Source organism: Equus asinus, chromosome 26 (genome assembly GCF_041296235.1).
Source record: "Equus asinus isolate D_3611 breed Donkey chromosome 26, EquAss-T2T_v2, whole genome shotgun sequence".
Taxonomy (NCBI): Eukaryota; Metazoa; Chordata; class Mammalia; order Perissodactyla; family Equidae; genus Equus; species Equus asinus.
In genome coordinates this window covers 20,416,927-20,423,219 of record NC_091815.1, presented here as the reverse complement: position 1 = coordinate 20,423,219, position 6,293 = coordinate 20,416,927, and positions in this window count along the sequence as shown.

The following is a 6,293-nucleotide window of genomic DNA, read 5'->3' as shown; positions in this document are numbered from 1 at the left end:
CCTCCCCCATCCTGCCCCACCTCCCTTCCAGAAGCCTCCATCAGCCCCCGTTTGACAGCTATCATTCCTTCAAATTTGAACAGTTTTTTAAATCGCGTTGCTATGCGTCCCTAACAATACGGTTTTCAGTTGTCTTTGCTTTTGAGCTTTATGAAATGGCCTCATACCACGTGTCATCTCTGCTGAGTTGCTTTTTCCACTCAGCGTTATTCCTGAGATTCGTCCACGGGGTGCAAGTGGTTACACTCCAGCGTTTCTGCTGCTGCAGCTATCCCGTCGTGGGAGGACACCTCAGTTTATTTGTCCGTGTGCCCGTGGGTGCAGGGTTGTTTCCGGTTCTCTGCTCCGATGTATGGAGCTGCCCTGGATGCTCCTGGCTGTGCTCCTTGGGTAACCCTGGGGTGGCCAGTGTCCCACTGATGGCCCAGCCCCCCGGGCCTCACCTGTGCGGGGCTGTCTCTGAGTGCTGAGGTCAGGTCCCGGGATCTGTCTCGTCCTGGCTCCGTGGGATTCTGCCTCAGTTACTCTAGCTTTCCACTAAGTCTTGCTGTCTGGTGAAGCGAGTCTTCCTGTCTTCCTCCTCCACCTGAGTCAGCGCGTCACATTCCGCGGAGAAGAGTGAACACTGGGGACTGAATTGTCGTGCTGTAACCTACGATTGCTCTCTTTACAATCCTGAGTTTTCCAAAATGTCCACAGGGGGTCACTCCCCATGTATCTGGGTATGTTTTCATGTCACTCACTGTATGTTTAGGGGTTTTTTAATATTGTGATAAAATATGCATAGCATAAAAGTCACCTTCTTACCCATCTTTAAGTGTACAGTTTAGTCATGTTAAGAACATTCACATTGTTGTGCAACCGTCACCACCGGGGGTTTAGGTCCTTTGGAAAAATGGTTTCTTGTAAACTTCTTTCCTATCTTTTGTCAGATTTTTTCTTTCATATTTCATGTTTTTCAAAACCTTTTTGTGACGGATAATACACACAGGAAAGGACATAAAATATAAATGTACAACTTAATATATGAGAAAAGAGACTCTCAGGGACCCATCATCCAGGTAAGGAAGAGTGTGCCGCTGGCATCCCAGAGGCCACAGTGCCTTCCCAGCAAACCCACCTCCCACCCTGGCCTCGAGGAGCCGCCCTTCTTTGCTTTTCTTTAGAGTTTTACTACTTGAGCGTGTATTCCCCAACATCCTAGTTTAGTTTTGCCTGTTTCTGAACTTCATATAAATAGAGTAACACACTTTGATTCTTTCGTATTTGGTTTTTTCCATTTAACATTGTGTTTGTGAATCATCTGGCTTATTGTGTATAGCTGAAATCTGTTTATTTTTAGTATTGTATAGTATTCCACTGATGAAACAAATTGTAGATGAATACTACTATTTACTTATCTATTATGTTGATGGACATTTGATGGCTTCCCAGTTTGGACTGTTAAAAATAGTGCTGCTATGAACATTCTTTTACATGTCTCCTTGTTTTCCTGTCTGTCACACATCAAGTATATACCTATCTATCCATCCATCCATCCATCCATCCATCCATCCATTCATCTATCCATTCATCCATTCACTATCCATTCATCCATCCATCCATCCATCCATCCATTCATCTATCCATTCATCCATCCACTATCCATTCATCCATCCATCCATCCATCCATTCATCCATTCATCTATCCATTCATCCATTCACTATCCATTCATCCATCCATCCATCCATCCATTCATCCATTCATCTATCCATTCATCCATTCACTATCCATTCATCCATCCATCCATCCATCCATCCATCCATTCATCTATCCATTCATCCATTCACTATCCATTCATCCATCCATCCATCCATCCATCCATCCATCCATGGGTGTTTCAGAGCTTCATTGGTCTATTTGTCTATCCCTGTGCTATCCTAATTATACATACCTAATTTATATATGTAGTTTTACAATTAATCTTGATATCTGGGATCGAAAGTCCTCCCACCTTGCTCTTCTTTAAGACTTTCTTCGCATTTCCTATTAGAGGCTTTCCTCAAATGTGCATGATCCTTGCCTGTCAGTTCGTATTTAGGAGTAGGACATGAGGCTGAGCCTGTGGCTTAACCAAGGGGGCAGTGGAAGACTGACATAAGAAAATGTTTTGCAGAAAAACATGAAGAATTCTATTCAGGAAAACTTGCTGGGGATGCTTATGGAAACTCCAGATGGAGAGGTCCAGTGGGTAGCTGGCCGAACAGAGAACCGGGCTGGCCCTGGGAGTCCTCAGCATGTTAATGGGGAGCACCCAGCCCAAAGTGTCTAGCTGGCAAGATGACCCCCTCCTTACCTGGCACGTCTTTTCCCAGAACCCATCTTTCTCTCCCTACACAGGAGTATTGTCTTCAAGAAACTTCAAGGTCAACTCCAGATTCTTTCTTGGGGTTGAGTTATATGGGGCACTGGGCTTACATCAGGTTGTCTTTACCTTCTCTGCTCTCTGCCTTTGCAGACAGATTTCTGAGTCAGGTTCATGGCTGGTATTAGGGCTGTGGAAAGAAAGAGCCCCATTGGGACCTAATATCCTTGGGAACACGGGAAGGGCTGGTGTGTGGAAATGAAATCCTAAACGGAGCAGGGCTATCTCAGAATGCCCCGTGTGAGGCCCCACGTGAAGGCCCCAGGTCCCCATGCTCAAAGCTCTGTGGACTGAAGACCACCTGCCTCTTATTCCATTACTTTTGCCTTCCCCTCGTGCAGGGAGTGGCAGGGCCCTGACACTGCCCCCTGGAGTATCCTCCCAGCGGGGGTGGCTGCTGGGTTGAGGAGTCCGGATTTTGTGCTATTTCTATAGCGTTTTTCCACGTGAAGAGTTGATGCACAGATGGGATCTGTGCTGGCTGCTCCACTTTCCTCACCTCTGTGGGTGCTCAAGAAAGCACAGGCTTATGTGTTTGTGACAAATAATAAGCAATAATGTGATAGCTGCGCTCCCCAGGTCCTTCAAGATTTTCCGACTGTGTCTCTCTGTTTCCAGTGAACTGTGACTTCTGGTTTCTTCTTTCAGTATCCACGTGGGTCTGGTGAGTTTGACTTCTTCCCAAATCTCGCCCGCACTCTCTGTATACCTAAGATTTCTTCCCCAAGTGTGTCTGATTTTAACAAATCCCTTCCCGCACTCTCCACCCTTGAAAGTCCCCAGTTCTCTGATGTTCTCCCTTTCAATTCCTTGTTCACAATCTTGAGAATTCTCCCCTTGGGCTAGACTGAGCTCTATTCCTACAAAACAGATGTGTCCCCAGGTGCTAAGCAGCTGTCTGTGCGGCCAGTTGGATGGTTCCCTCCCAGCCACCTCTCCACCTCACCGACAGAGTGTCGTTGAGCCTCGGTTTCTCGTGAACTTCCGCCTTGTCGCCCCACCATCTTGGATCGAAGTGTTGGTGCTGCTGCTCTCACAGCAAGGACACCCAGGGCAAGACCATTTCCTGCCCTTACACTTGGGGCTCTCTGGGGAGGAAGTTGGTGTACCTCGAGTTGCCCAAAGAATCAGCACCTTGACCAGTACAGGCCAGGGGCATGAAGATGAGCTTTTTGTATTTTGTCAATCAGAGCATTCAAGATTGGGCCTCCCCGGAGTTGCTTCCTTCTCCCAGGTTTCTTCCCAGCATCTATTTTTCTGTTTTGCCTTCTAATTTTATACATTTTATTCCCACCCTAGGAAGTACCCAAGACATAGTCTAAGAAAGGATGGCCTGTTCTACTTCTCAAAACCTAAAGAATCACATTTTTTTCCTGACCATTCGGGTTCATTTCTGCAAGGACTTGTCAGAACCAAAAATAACATTTCCTGTAGAAAATAACTGTTTTGGGGGGATCTTGAATGCCCGGTGGAGCTTCCATCCCGTATTTCACCCAGAGTGGGAATTCTTCCAGGAAACTTCTAGATATTGGAGGCTTCATTTCAGCTGTGACGGTGGGGAGCCTTCGATAAGCTGCAATGATTTTCTAGGCCGTCTCCTTTCCCACCGACACACATTGTCAGCTGCTTTTCCAGCAAAAGGGGAATTAAGCTACAGACAGATAGACACGGTCCCTGTGGTCAGTGAGCCTATAGCCCTCATCTGTGAAGCGTGGAAAATGTTATGATCCACCGCAAGGGGTTCTGAGAGAAGTTTTAAAGGTAAAGACAGACACGACCCCTAACAATATAAAAGTTCAGTTTACCAGGAAAATACAACGGTTCTCAGCTCGGCTGCTGTAAGGAACAAACCGTACCCTATAAGGAAAGAGCAAACATGCCCTGAAGCACACATGGATATTTACAAAATGTCATCACTGCCGAGGCCGTAAAGCAAGTGCTGATGATGAAGTCTTTGATGGCAAACAAATGCGTTCTCTGGTCACAATAAAATTAAGTCAGAAATCAATAACAAAAAGATTACTAGAAAAACCTATTTGTTTGGAAGTTAAGAAACATACTTCTAGATAACCCATGAGTCCAAGAAGAAATCATAATAGAAATTAGAAGATGTGTGGAACTAACAAAAATTAAAATGCCATATATAAAAACTTGAAGGAAAATTACAGCCTTAAATGCTATTTATGAAGTAAGCAATGGAATTAAGAAGGTAGGAAAGAGATAGAGGAATAAACTCTGAGAATATATAAGAAAGGAAATAATAGACATAAGAGCAGAAAATAATAAAATAGAAAACTGAGATACAATAGAGAAGATTGGAAAACTCACAAGTTGTCAGAAAGATAAATTGACAAAATTTTGGAAAGATTGGTCAAGTTTAAAAAAAGAGAGAAGGCAAAAACATTCCAAATTAAAAATGAATAAAAGGGACCAAGACACAGATATTATAATGACAATTAGAATATATTATGATCAACTTTTTGTCAATATATTTAAAAAGTTAGAGGCAACAAACCAATTCCTAAGAAAAAATATAATTTACTAAATGGATTAAGGAATAAATACAAAATATAAATGGTCATATAACAAGTAAATCAAATAAGTTGAATTACTGGTTAAAAATTCTGCTCCCTATAACTCCCCCATCAGACCATACACACAAAACACGGCACAAGAGGTTTTCAACAGGGGTTCTGCCAAACATACAAGGAAAAAGTAATTCAAATCTTATACAAATTGTTTTCCAGAAAGAAAAGTGAGGGAAGATCTCCCAACTAATTTTATAAAGCTAGCATTACCTCGATATCAAAATATACAATCTCATGATGAGAAAGGAAAATTATACTCTTAAGCAGAGATGCAAAAAATCCTAAACAAAATATTAGCAGACTGAATCCTGCAGTTGGGTTTAGGCCAGGAATGCAAGGATGGCTTAACATAGAAAACCAGGACATGTGGGGCCAGCTCCGTGGCATAGTGCTTAAGTTCTCATGTTCCACTTCAGCAGCCCTGGGTTCGCTGGTTCAGATCCCGGGTGTGGACCTATTCACAGCTTGTCAAGCCATGCTGTGGCAGGCGTCCCACATATAAAGTAGAGGAAGATGCGCATGATGTCAGCTCAGGGCCAGTCTTCCTCATCAAAAAGAAGAGGATTGGCAGCAGATGTTAGCTCAGAGCTAATCTTCCTCAAAAAAAAAAGAAAGAAAGAAAACCAGGAAATGTAATTCAACACATTCACAGATCAAAGATGCAAAAGAAGCATTCTAAGAAATTTAGCATTGTTCATGACTAAAAACTAGCAAACTAGAAATATGAGTGCTTCCTTTAACTGATAAATGGTATATGCACTAAAAGTGATAAACTAGAAGGAAAACTCCTGGAAAGCAGAAAACAAGACAAAATGGATAATAAGAGAAAAAATAAGAAAATTAGAAGATAAAGTAGAAATTCCAAAAAAGAGAAAACAGAAAATACAGTAGTGAAGGAAGTATTAAAGAAATATTACAAGAAAAATCCCACAACTGAAAATCGGAAGAGGCCTACAGAGTGTCCAGCACAACTGTTAAAATATGATAATGATACTTTAGAACATCAGTTCTAAAACTGTCCAGAAAAAAAAAATCACAGTTAAAGGATCATCATTGAAAGGACACTGGAAGTTCTGGAAAAAATGCTGTTTAACTTAGACTTCTATCAAACTGTCAGTCAAGTGGAAACAAGACTACAGTCACGCACCACGCAATGATGTTTCGGGCAATGACTCACACATAATACAATGGTGGTCCCGTAAGGTTACTACCATAGAGGCTAGGTGTGTAATAGGCTATAGCACCTAGATTTGTATAAGTCACTCTATGATGTTTGTACAATGACAAAATTGCCTACTAA